The sequence below is a fragment of the Felis catus genome, chromosome A2, assembly GCF_018350175.1.
Source record: "Felis catus isolate Fca126 chromosome A2, F.catus_Fca126_mat1.0, whole genome shotgun sequence".
NCBI lineage: Eukaryota > Metazoa > Chordata > Mammalia > Carnivora > Felidae > Felis > Felis catus.
The window spans coordinates 148,514,177-148,526,918 of NC_058369.1; the positions used below are offsets into that span (position 1 = coordinate 148,514,177).

At 44.9% G+C, this 12,742-nt stretch overlaps 1 protein-coding gene across 1 annotated transcript in view; it reads right to left on the bottom strand.

The window, feature by feature from the left end:
• The window catches only part of PLXNA4 (plexin A4), a 594,729-nt gene that overhangs the window by 540,249 nt on the left and 41,738 nt on the right, over positions 1-12,742 (bottom strand). The gene's annotated exons all lie outside the window — the stretch shown is intronic.

Consider the following 12,742-nt stretch of genomic DNA (forward strand, 5'->3'; position numbering starts at 1 on the left):
ATTTACCGAGGGCACTGTGGGAATGTTAAAAAGAAATGGGACTCTTTGCTGTCCCTGCCCGGTGACAGATCAGAGGTGAAGATCATTAATTTTGGAGGCTTTGTTTGTTCAAAAATGAGAAGCCTTTTGCCTAATGAAGAACTCTTAATAGGTGTTGTTTTTCCTAAATTATCATATTAACCACAGATAATTAACAAGCGTATCCTTAATGCCGCAGGATACTGACAAACCCACTGAACACATCTAGCTGCCTATAAATCATCCAGCCATCCTTCAAGGCAGCTGTTTAATTACTCCCACATTTGAGAGGAGCAATATTGAGGCTCTCTCTAAATTTGGTTGCCAGTGAAAATAAAGTCAGCAACGTTTCAGCTCTCTATCATCATTGTTCCAACGCAAAACATTGCTGCGGGTTCTACTTACAATGGTGGCAAACTGGAAACAACCCAAATGTCCAGCAACATAGCTTGGCTAAATAAACGAAAGGGTATCCGTTTAATGGGATGTCATACAGCTACCTAAATGGCCGTCGATGCATGGAAAACGCGCATTCTGAATCATGTTAAATGGAAAAGCATCATAAAATACTGTGTACACACTGATTACAACTGTATAAGAAAGTATACAATTATTGACAAATCATGGACAAGAGTGTGGAGGGATATAAAGTGTTGTGTTTAATGCTTGTTTTCTATTCTGAGGTGGATTAAGTTCATTTTGTAAAACAAGACAAGCTACTGGTGGTGAATGGCCAGGCTGTTCCTGTCACCTGGGAAAAGAGCGGCTCGGCCCCATTCATCCCCCATCACCGTGCTTGGGACCCTGTCCCTAAAATATGCCAGATCTTTGCAGCATCCATGATGTCTGAATGGTGTTCTTGGCACAGAAATCGGCTGAGTGTGTTTCTCATGAGATCATGGGAGAGGAGTCTCGGCAGAAGCATCTCTCGTGTTCCTTTTTTGCCAGACTGTTTTGTGAGCTCTGCCGGAGGTTCAGACTGCCCAGCTCTCAGGCCCAGCCCAGGCCTCACCTGAGGTCTGGCTGTGGGTGGCATGGAGAAGTGGGGAGCAAGAGGGGAAAGAAGGGCACCTCCGTGCTCCCCCTCCCCCAAGCCACCAGGCAAAGCATGAGCTGAAGCCACAGAGTGGAGGGGCAGGGGGATCTTCTCCCAGCCTCCGAATTTGGTAGAGTCCTTCCTTCTCAAAGTTTACAGGAGCTGAATCTGTCCCTTAAAACTCCTATTCACTGGGGCTTTTTTTTTTTTCTTTTTCCAAGTGAAGCTTTTCCTTTTTCCCTCCAAGGGTAGGAAACAGTTTAGGAAAGAGGAGAGAGAGAGAGGAAGTCAGTGAAGGAAGGCAGCTAGGAGCATAACGAGCATCCGGGGGTGGCAGGAAGCCACGCTTGGTCAAAATCTGGCTGCTGAGTGGCAGAGGGTCTGCCAGCTTTGATTCTCTGCCTGTTCTTTCTGCGTGCGCACACGGAGTCCCTTTGGCTCTCTGGGTCAGGCCACCAGAACATGCGAGGGGAAGAGAAAGAGCTACAGAACCCAAGGCCTCAGCCAGCCCCGGGGTCCTGGGACCTGAGCTGTGGTGCTGGGGCATTTTCCTGCAGCATTCAGTTTTGAAAGGAGGAAGCAGCTCAATCACCCACCCAGCGAGGCTGGGAATTCACTTTTTCAGCTGGACTGATGCTTGGCATGGCCTCTGTGGGGCACCTGGAGAGACGGAGGACGGCGCCTTCCCCGTCCCCCCACCCCTGGTGCTCCGGAGACGTCTCTCTCTTTTCCCACCCCCATCTGCTTGCGGTCCCATCTCTCATTGGCCCTAACTATTGCTTGCTATCTCCTCCTTCCAGTTTTGAAATTTTATTCCTGGTTCTCATTAACATATTTAAGCAGAGCTAGGGATGAAGTCCTGAAGTGACCTGAATCACTACGTTGTGTTCGCTTCTGCCCCCTATGATGCCTGTAGGGCAGCATTTAAACCAAAGCACTGTGTTGAGCTCCTTAAACCAGAAGTACCAGAAGCACAGTTACACAGAGGAAGGCCGAGCCATGATTGCACATTGCCTGAGTCTGAAAAGTGATGCTGATGGGGAGGATGGTAGGAAACCAGGCTGATGCACACTCCCTTTGAGTATGAATGGGGGCCATGAAAATAAAGGCATGCTCAAAGCACCTGTGTGGTACACTAACACTGATAGCCTCATTTTACAGATAAAGAAGTGGATGCTCAGAGAAGTCGAATAACTGTTCCAAGGTCACACAGCTGGTAGGTAATGGAGCCAGGATGTGTAGCCAGGCAGACTCCGGACCCCACACTCTTGCAGAGTAATACATTCTGCCATTTTGATGACCATTACAGTAAGGAGTAAAAGGTGACTGAAGGACAAGTAAGAAAGAACAATTAAAACAAATTCAAAGACTAGTCAGGTGGAATATCCAAGTGTCAAATCAGCACAGAATCTAGAAATTATTTTATAATACCTTTGGCTCTGGTTCTGTGTCCATAAAATAAGCTTCTAAGCTACCATTTGGTTTTCTGAAAGGACCTATTTACTTGGGGAGGTATTCCTGGAGCAAACCACTTAGCTGGTTCTCCAGCTAGGATCATTTATCCACTTCATTTCCTGGTTGGCAGTGCAGCCTCCTGGGGCTTTCAGGGGACTGAAGCATGTGCCCCACTTCTGACCAGATAGAACCAGATAACCATCAGGGCACCGGACCAACAGAACAGGAACCAGACTGTCCCAAGGTGCAGGTGGGCACGCAGCCAGCCAGTGGGTACCTTAATAGCTCACAGAGGAGAGAAATGAGATGGCTTTGATTCTCTATGCTAGGGAAGGAGGGGACAGGGGATGGGGAGATTATACAGTTCTCTCCAGATCAACTACTTCTACCTTTTTCTTACCTGCCTCTTTGTCTCCAACTTAACCTCCATCTTCACTGGAAACCCCATTGAGAACTTAATCTACACCATCCTGATGCTTCAACTCCAGCCATGCAACTTCCAGATCACTCCTTCCCACTATTCAAATAATTCCATCCCCAAGGGAGCCATTCAAATAAATATGATGTGGACAACACAAAGGATGATGCATGTCTGCAGTCGACAACAAGAAAAATTCAACACATAAAAAACAGAATGCAAAAGAGAGGGGGTGGGGAGGGAGAGGAGAAAACACAAAGAAAGCATGTTCAGCATAATGGGACTTCATTTACGTAACACTTGTAATTACAAGTCTATATGTGCCCAGAGGGAGGCGTGGAAAATGTGGCAGCCTGGGATGGAGGTGGGGATTTCAGAGTGATTTTCCTTTTTTTATACTTCTCTGTATCATTTGAATGTTCTATAACAAACACACATTACCTCTCCTTGGCAAAGCCTTCCTAGACTGGCCCAGGGAGAACCAACAACTTGCAAAGATTGCTGGAATTTGTTATTTCCCTTTCCATCAAGGCATTTCTCTTACACTCCCCTCCCACAAACAATTTACACTCTTAGAAATCTAAGAGGGTGTTTCATCCGTTTCGAATTTATTTCTGTGTGTGGTGTTAGAGAGCGGTCCAGTTTCATTCTTCTGCATGTCGACGTCCAATTTTCCCAGCACCATTTGTCAAAGAGACTGTCTTTTTCCCATTGGATGTTCTTTCCTGCTTTGTCAAAGATGAGTTGACCATATAGATGTGGGTCCATTTCTGGGTTTTCTATTCTGTTCCATTGATCTATGTGTCTGTTTTTGTGCCAGTACCACACTGCCTTGGTGGTTACAGCTTCGTGACACAGCTTGAAGTCCAGAATCATGATGCCTCCAGTTTCGTTTTTCTTTTTCAGGATTGTTTTGGCAATTATGGGTCTTTCCCGGTTCCACACAAAGTTTAGGATTATTTGATCTAGCTCTGTGAAGAATTCTGGTGGTATTTTGATAGGGATTGCATTAAATGTGTAGATTGCTGTGGGTAGTATATACATTTGAGCATGGAATGTCTTTCCATTTCTTTGTGTCTTCTTCAATTTCTTTCTTAAGTCTTCTATAGTTGTCAGAGCACAAATCTTTTACCTCTTTAGTTGGGTTTATTCCTAGGTATCTTATTGTTTTTGGTGGATGGGTGATGGGTATTTAAGGAGGCCACTTGTGATGAGCAATGGGTGTTATATGTAAATGATGAATCACTGAATTCTACTTCTGAAACCAGTATTGCACTGTCTACTAACTAGTTAAAATTTAAATTAAAAGAATATATGCATATATACCACCCCCCAAAAAAAGAAAGAAATCTAAGGGGGTGAAGGCCAGCTCAGAGAAGGACTGCCCCTCCCTGCACTAGTCTATACCTCTAACCCATGTGCCTCCAGGGGCTGTCCTGATTTTGAGTTCCTTAGATACAATGTGTAGACTTTCTTCAGACTGATAACTTACTCTAAGGAGGAATATAATATATTTGTGTTTTCTAGAAGTTTATAAATTTTAATTAAATGTATTGCATATATTTTAATTAGTTTCCTTGCCCTCTTAGTTTCAAGAATGCTCACAGGCCCTGTTCTTCCATATCAGCTCTACTGAAAAAAAGCAACAATCTTCCTTAACATCCTTGCTATCCCTTGGCAATGACATTTCTCTTTACCAAAGCTGAACTCGATCAGAGATCTGAAATCCTGTCTCTCTTTTCTGGGTCTTTTGTCTCTAAACCGGATTTCTCAAAAGGTACATGCTTATATCCCTGTATCTACTGGTTAATTCAGATTTCCTTACTCAGAAGCTCTCCCTTCTGATAAATGGTTCTTCTGCATTCCACTCAAGTTTCAAAAGGATAGAACAATTAGAGATATCTTCAATTACATGTCATGGAAAACCTGACCCACAATGGTTTAAACAAATCAGGGTCTATGTTTCTCAAACAACAGAAAGTTGACTCAGCAGCTTAAGATCCAGGACAAGTGGTCTCTGTAATTCTATTGACTATTGCTTCCATGGGCCCAAAATGACTGCCGCAGCTCCAGATATCACATCTATAGTCTAAGCAAGAAGATGGAGACGTGACAGTGTTCAACCATGCCTTCCCTTTTATTAGGAAAGCAAAAGCTTTCCCGGAATACTCAGAACAAATTTCCATTTATGTCTTTTTGGCCAAATTGTATCATGTGGCCATTCCTGGATGGAAAGGAGCCTGAAAAAGCAAACATTTAGCCTCTGTAGCTCCTGAAGAAGCATACTGGGAGGATCCGTAGGGTTGGCAAACCAGCAATCTCCATCGCAGGGTCCAAACCCTTTTCATTGAGAAGGTTAACAAACAGAATAACAATAGCAAACCTTTACTAAGCATTTATTCTGCACCAGGTCTTTTGCTAAGTGCTTTCTTTACCTCTGCTGTCTTGGGAAATCCTCCTAGGAATCCCAAGGTGCAGGTGTTACTAGTTATTTCCATTTTATAGATGAGAAACCTGTGGCTTACAAAGGCTAGAGAACCAGCCCGAGGTGAAACAATCTGTAAGTGTTATAGCTGGGATTTAAACCCTGCTTAGCCAGGAGCCAACAAAACCTTTCTGTGAAGGGCCAGATAATAAATATTTTAGGGTTTGTGGGTCATACAGTCTGTTTCCAGCACTCAACTCTGCTATTACAGTGCAAAAGCACCCATAGCCAGTATGTAGACCAACCAGCCGCATTCCAATAAAACTTTATTTATGGACACTAAAATTAGAATTTCATATCATTTTCACTTGTCACAAAATACTCTTTTTTTCTCAACTATTTAAAAATATAAAAACCATGCTTAGCCCATGGGGCTATAGTTTGCCAATTCCTGCTGTTCGCCAGCCTTGTAAACATTTTGGATTCTAAGCGTATGGAGGTTTTAATGTATGTGTTCCTCCTTGCCCTCTGCTTGCCTCACACTTCTTTGGCTTATGCCTTTCCATTCTGCTCTTTGACTCCTGCACCTTGGTACCCAGATCCAAGAGGACCAGGAAACAGGGGTCACCACTACCACATTTCACCAGAGTTTTGGTACACACCCTTGGCTATTGGTGTTGCCGCGGAGGTGACTTATTACAAGAGACCCTGGCCTGACAGACTTGGAGCAGGTACCAGAGCAATCATTGGATCATTGGTTTTTTTGGTGCTTTGTTTTTGTTTTTTGTTTTTTTGTTTTTTGTTTTTTTTTTAGAGCTTTGGGTGATTTTTTTCCCCCAGCAGCCACTCCACAAGCTCTCAGGAAAGGAGAAAAATAGTAACGAAAGCCCAGATTGCTTTTCTTTGCTTGTCTAAATAATATTAGATCTCTTTTTCCAACTGGGTATTCAAGGATGTGTAGAAGAAGAGAGGTGAGCAGTGTGTCATCTAACTGTTCTGTTTCATCCTTCCTCTCTTTGTGGCCCTAGGTCACCCTCACAAAAAACACCCAGGAGTCTCCTTGTGGCTTTATACCTACCCTTCCATTTGTCCACAAACGCTACTGCTGCTTTGAATTGGTCAGAAAATGCTTCCCTTCTCTCTGTGGTCCTAATGGCAGTGATGGGCCTGCTGGCTGAAGATTTATGGAAGGTCCTACTGGCCAAGGAGATCATAAATGCTGGAATTGGCTTCCCGGACTATAGGTGCCTCCCCCTCTCCTATCCTTAAAGGTACTGGTATGTAATTCCCTTGGGGTTGTTCAAGAAAGAATTGTTTATGACACTACTTAACAAATAATAAGGTCAACTATCACAATGTGATATGCATAGGGACCACTGAAAGTTGGGGAGGGGGGGTGTTGCAGTGGAGGAGAAAGGTTGGGTTCAACTCCAAATACAATACGGAAAAGTGGGAATTCATAGCCAGGAACAGAGTGGGGTCAGTGGATGGAAAATTACTGAGAGGAAACATCAGAGGCTAAGGAGTGCTTCTGGCCAAAGTGAACATAGGATGTTGTTGAAAACGTGGGGGAGATGGTGGGAGATGAGAAATCTGTTCAGATTTTAGGGTGATCAGACATTGGGGTGGTGGTTCTGGCTAAACTGACTTAACTGGATTCTTTCTAAAATTTGGACAATGCAGGGACAGACACGGAAGCTTAAAAGTCAGGGTCTAGTTGAAAAGAGAGCTCAGAGAAGCCTGATTAGAGTTTGTTTCAGGAGAAATTCTCTGTTATGGTGATTCCCAAAATAGTGTTGTTGTTGTTGTTGTTGTTGTTGTTGTTGTTTAAAGTTTAACATTGTTGGGGTGTGTGGGTGGCTCAGTTGGTTAAGCGTCCAACTTCGGCTCAGGTCATGATCTCACAGTTCGTGGGTTCGAGCACCGCGTCGGGCTCTATGCTGACAGCTCAGAGCCTGGAGCCTGTTTCAGATTCTGTGTCTCCCTCTCTCTCTGCCCCTCCCCGGTTCATGCTCTGTCTCTGTCTCAAGAATAAATACACATTAATAAAATAAAATAAAATAAAATAAAATAAAATAAAATAAAATAAAATAAAATAAAAATAAAATTTAACATTGTCTTGTGCAGTGAACATTTTAAGGCTCCCCTGAGTGATTCTTGTGCCTTGTTTACCTCCTCTGTAAACATGACGGCTGACCAGACCTGCTGCACAGGACTGTTGTGAGGAGTAAGTGAGACTGCATCTGTGACCACACCTGATGTCATCGTTGCACATAGGGGTGCGCCATCAAAGGAGCCCTCCTTCCTGCTCTGAAGTCTGTGACTGTATCATCAAGGCAGCTCTTGACACTGGGTCTGACACCCCACCCCCCACCTAGCACATTAGATTGGCTCCTGTCCATGGCTCCCTGCCTTCTAGACAGGCGGGGTGGGGCAAGCGTGCAGACCCATCCCTGTTGCCAGCCTCTCGACTAGATAGGTAGCTCAGTGAGCACTGATGGCCTTTCAACAGTCATACTGGCTTTGCATGGGGAAATGGCATCCTCAGCCAAAGTCTTTGGGGAGTACCTGTTAACTGGCCCTGGGTTCATGACGGGCTCCAGCTTGGCTTATAGTCCTCCCTGACAAGGGCTCCTCTAAAGAAAAGAGTCTTCAGTGACCCTGACTCCCTTTGAAGAAGGTGCTGGTCTCAGGCTTGGGGGCCGTTTTGGTTCCTAGCTTGTTGGTAGCAGGTCTGTGAATAGTAGGAAAACAGAAATGAAAGGAAAAGGGTTCAGAGGGACAGACCAAGGAGTCTGGGCAGATGGAGTGTTGAGGCCAAGGAGGAACATGAACCACCAAGCGCACACGTAGATTGACTACGCCCAGCAATCTCTCATCTACCTTTTCGGGACCCAGAGCAGGGCTAAGCTTCAGCGCCTTGGAGGAGGGCCCAGCCCTGCAGCTCTGGAGAACAGCTCTAGACGGGATGCCCTGAGAAGCACTCATGTCCTCTCGGCCTCAGAGACAAAAAAAAAGACCAGGGATAGACTTACCTAGAAGCTTGCTCACTCCTCCCACCAGAATGCAGAGGTGGGAGGGGCTGTCTGCACTGCAGAGGTTTCCTGTTTCCCCGTGGTCTGTGGCACTTAGTCATTCTTTGGGGGTGATCAGGTTCCTCCTCTCAAGGGACACAGCCTCACAACAAGCCCCAGCAGAGGTAAAGAGGGCAAAAGGACTTGTCTCTGATCTCCCCAAAGGCCTCAGGCTGTGAATACTGGTCTTTGAAGGGAGATTCCAGCCTCCACATTTAACCCCTCAGCGCCCAGCTTGGGGCTCCCACATGTTCTCCAAAACAGCTTTCTGCCACCCTGATGGGTGTGAGATGCTAAGTCTTCTTTAAAAGCAGCCAGGTGTGATATGTGTGAATGTGGGTGTGAGAATGTGTGTGTACATGTGTGAAGAGATAGGTAAGAACAAGGTAGAGTGGTGTTTATCACTCTTTTGAATGTTAAAATGCCCAGGTGTTTGTCACCCTCTGAAAGTGGCCTCCCAGGGGCATCAGGGTGGCTCAGTCAGTTAAGCATCTGACTTCGGCTCAGATCATGATCTCACGGTTCATGAGTTCAAGCCCCATGTAGGGCTCTGTGCTCACAGCTCAGAGCCTGGAACCTGTTTTGGATTCTGTGTGTCCCTCTTCCTCTGCCCCTGCCCCGCTCATGCTCACCCTCTCTCTCTCTCTCTCACAAAAATAAACATTAAAAAAAAAAAAAAATTGAAAGTGGCCTCCTCACAAACATTAGCAGAGGTTTAAAAGAAGTTTATGAGATTGTTATGGATTAAACCAAAATGTCCTCCCCAAATTCATACGTTCATGTCTTCACTGCCAGCACCTCAGAACCTGACCTTATCTGGAAATAGGGTCATTATAGATGTAATCAGTTAAGATGAGGTCAGACTGTAGTGAGCTGGGCCCTAATCCGATATGACTGGTGTCCTTATAAAAAAGAATGCCATGTGAGGAGACACACAGAGAGAAGACACAGAGGGAGCAAACAATCATCTATAAAACAGGAAGTCTCCAAGGGTACCAGAAACTAGGAGAGGCCTGGACCAGAGGTGTTTCCCTGGCCCCTTCAGAGAGAACACATCCCGGATGCTGATACTTTGATGTCATACTGGCCTCCAGAACCATGAGACAATATATTTCAGTTGTTCTAAGCCACCCAGTTTGTAGTACTTTGTTAGGACAGCCCTAAGAAACTAATACAAAGGTCACTAGACCAAGGTGACTGTGGACAATACAAAGGGCAGAATGTCTTTCCCTTGGGCTGCCCTGGGACAGGGCATCATGTTTCTCAGCCTCAGGCTCACGTGTTAAAGTCATTTCCATGATATCAACCCAGGAGGCCCTTGGCATTCAAGGACTTAGCCTTCATGGTTTTAACTATTCATGAATGATCCCATAATTTATGACATGTGATGTGTAGCCATTAGTCATTTTGCCAAGGCACAAACTTGAATCATGCACTCTGAGCCTGGTGCATGGACAGAGCACTTGGCTGTGGCTTTGTTCTCCTCCATTTGTCATCCATAGGCAGGAACACGTAGGAGGTGATAAAGCCTATGCTGCTTTGTGGGAAAGTGTGTCTGAAGAGGAAGGTGGTTGCTAGAATGGGGGAGGAAAGGGGTCTCATCATGTGATGGTCTAGGCCAGAAAGTAGCTTTATAAATTAGCCAAGTTCCATTTTTATAGAATCATCATGGACCTAAAAGAGGCAGGAGATTTTTCAGTTATACTGTACTGCCTTGCAGGGGTAGGAGTCACAGAACTCAGTATCACTCTCAAACTTGGTAGTTCACTAAGGTGAGAGGGCATCTCCTTGAAGAATGTCAGGGGTCCTCATATACATTACAGCAACATTACATATACATTACATATACAGCAACAAACAGGATTCCACCATATTTTCCAAACCTCCTTTTTCCTTTAGGTACCAGGCTTTCTACAGACCATAATTGCTGCTATATCCTAAACCACTGATAGAGCAAAGGGCATTTGTGGGGTGTAATTTTGGAGAGACTGTGAGAAGGGCCTCGCCCTAAATCACCCATTCCTCAGGGCCTTTTCACAATCACAGCATGCACCTGAGGCCTGGAATTCTGCCATTACAGACGCATTCCTTCAGGTGAAGGCACTGCCTGAACTTTTAGGAGCACCCATAGCTGGAAGAGGGTAGTCTTAAATTACTGATAATCACAGACTCCTAAATGTGAATGGGCTTAACAGACTCTTTAGAACCAGCCTGACCACAGTTGTTAATAGGGGAAGTGAAAAAGAACACAAGGGCTCTGGCATCCTGGCAGGAGGGTGCTAGAGTTTTCTAGACTTGACAAGATCAGCCCTGATGGTACCCTCACATGTGAGGACGGGGTCACACGAAGGGTTGGGTAGTCTAATCTGGAAGTGTCTGATCTGCTTTCTGTGAAACTGATGTGCTACAAATAACATCAAAGGACAGAATTCATCCAGTGACATCCAATGTTTAGAGCTACAGCTCTTTTTTTCCATTTTTTCTTTCAAATAAACTCCTACAATCACACAAATCAACTATAAAGTAATCATCCATTGTGGAGGGGAACAACTTATCATCTGATCTCCAAGTCTTGACTTCCAAGATAATGTTCATAGATAATGGGTCTCTAGAGCTCTTGCTTTGATGGTCTTCAGTCCCCTCTTGGTTTCCCTTTTTTTGGGGGGGGTCCCATCCTTCCCTACCATCTCTGGAAAGCTTTTAAGATAACTCTAAAAAGACAAAGCAATGTCAGTAAAGGCCACTGCACTGTTCGGCTAACAGATAACCACATCGCTCTTTCTCAAGATAGCTACAAAGACCATTTTTGAAACATGCTTGGGTTTGTGAAAATAAGATGGATTAAGGTCAATACGAAATAGACAGCCAGGGTATACAATGTTAGCAATGTTACTGAGACTGTTGGTACAGCACAACACCCTCAAAATTCAGGTGGTTGTGTCTGCCTGTATATTCAAAGAGGTTTTCTTTCATTAGGCATTTGTGGTGGACTCCAGAACCTGCACTCTTTTCCAGAATCATGATCAAAACTCATTAGACTCATCCTGCAGCATGGGATTCTTCAACCGACTGACATTTGTTATAGTGTATGTAGTATAGCTGTGGACATTGGCCAGGTGCATAAGTGTAGGCTAAAGACGTGGGTACCATTATTGTATCCACTTTATCAGAAGGAAAGCTGAGGCTGAAGGAGGACTAGCCATAAGCAGTGGAACTGCTGTAGAACACGCTCCAACTCTGGAACTGAGTCCACCATATATAGGAACCCTAAAGAGACTGTCTCTAAAGGAACGGAGCTAGAGTTGGAGGGGGTAAAGAGACCAACCTCATTGAGTGGGTAAGACGTGTTGAGAGGGTATAAGACCTCGAAAGTTGAGTTCCCATGTCTGTGGCCTGAAGGAGGGCATTAACATAGGTTTTCTGGAACAAGGTTGATAAGACAACTCTGCTATTGAGGAGGATATATTTGCTAATAACCTATGGACAGAGGTCTAGAGACATTCTCTCCAGTTTGGAAAGTTGATACTCCCTGGGACAAACTCTCCACCATCCCTTTTTTTTTTTTTTTTAGTTTATTTGTTTATTTTGAGGGAGAGGGGAAGAACAGAGAGAGAAGGAAAGAACCCCAAGTAGACTCCATGCTATCAGTGCAGAGCCCAACACGGGGCTTGAACTCACAAACTGCAAGATCATGACCTGAGTGGAAATCAAGAGTCAAACGCTTAACCAACTGAGGCTCCCAGGTGCCCCCACCATCCTGTCTTTATACAGAGTCCTCCTAGCAGGGCCTGTTGGCCCCCATTCTTCCTAGAGAAACACATCCTTGAAGGTCAGGGGTTCCTGGCTTGTTGGCTCCCCTCTAAGGGGCAGGAAGTGTCCTGAAGTGGAAAAGCCATGTGGACCTGATAGTGGTGTAAGTCTCACAAAGTTGAACTGACCTACAGGAGGAGTCGAGTGCCCTTGGTTTACCCATCTCAACTAGTATTGCTATGTCTTTCTCCACCAAGTTGTATTCCAAAAGGATGAACTTGAATATACAGCTAATGAGAATTTAGGAGACAAGAGACCCCAAAAATCTCCATAAGGGCTATGACTCATCAAGCTGCACTCGAGTCTACCAGGCCCAAGGGTCCCCTAAGAGGATGTCCCACCCCCACTCCCACCCCCCACTCAGAGAACTCCAGGTACAAAGCATCCAAATTGGTCCAGGCTCCCAACAATAAAAACACTCTGAACCCCCTCTTATATAACTCAAAATTAAAATAGAACTAAACCATAAGGAAAAGAAAGCCCAACCCAGTTCAGATATTTTTCCA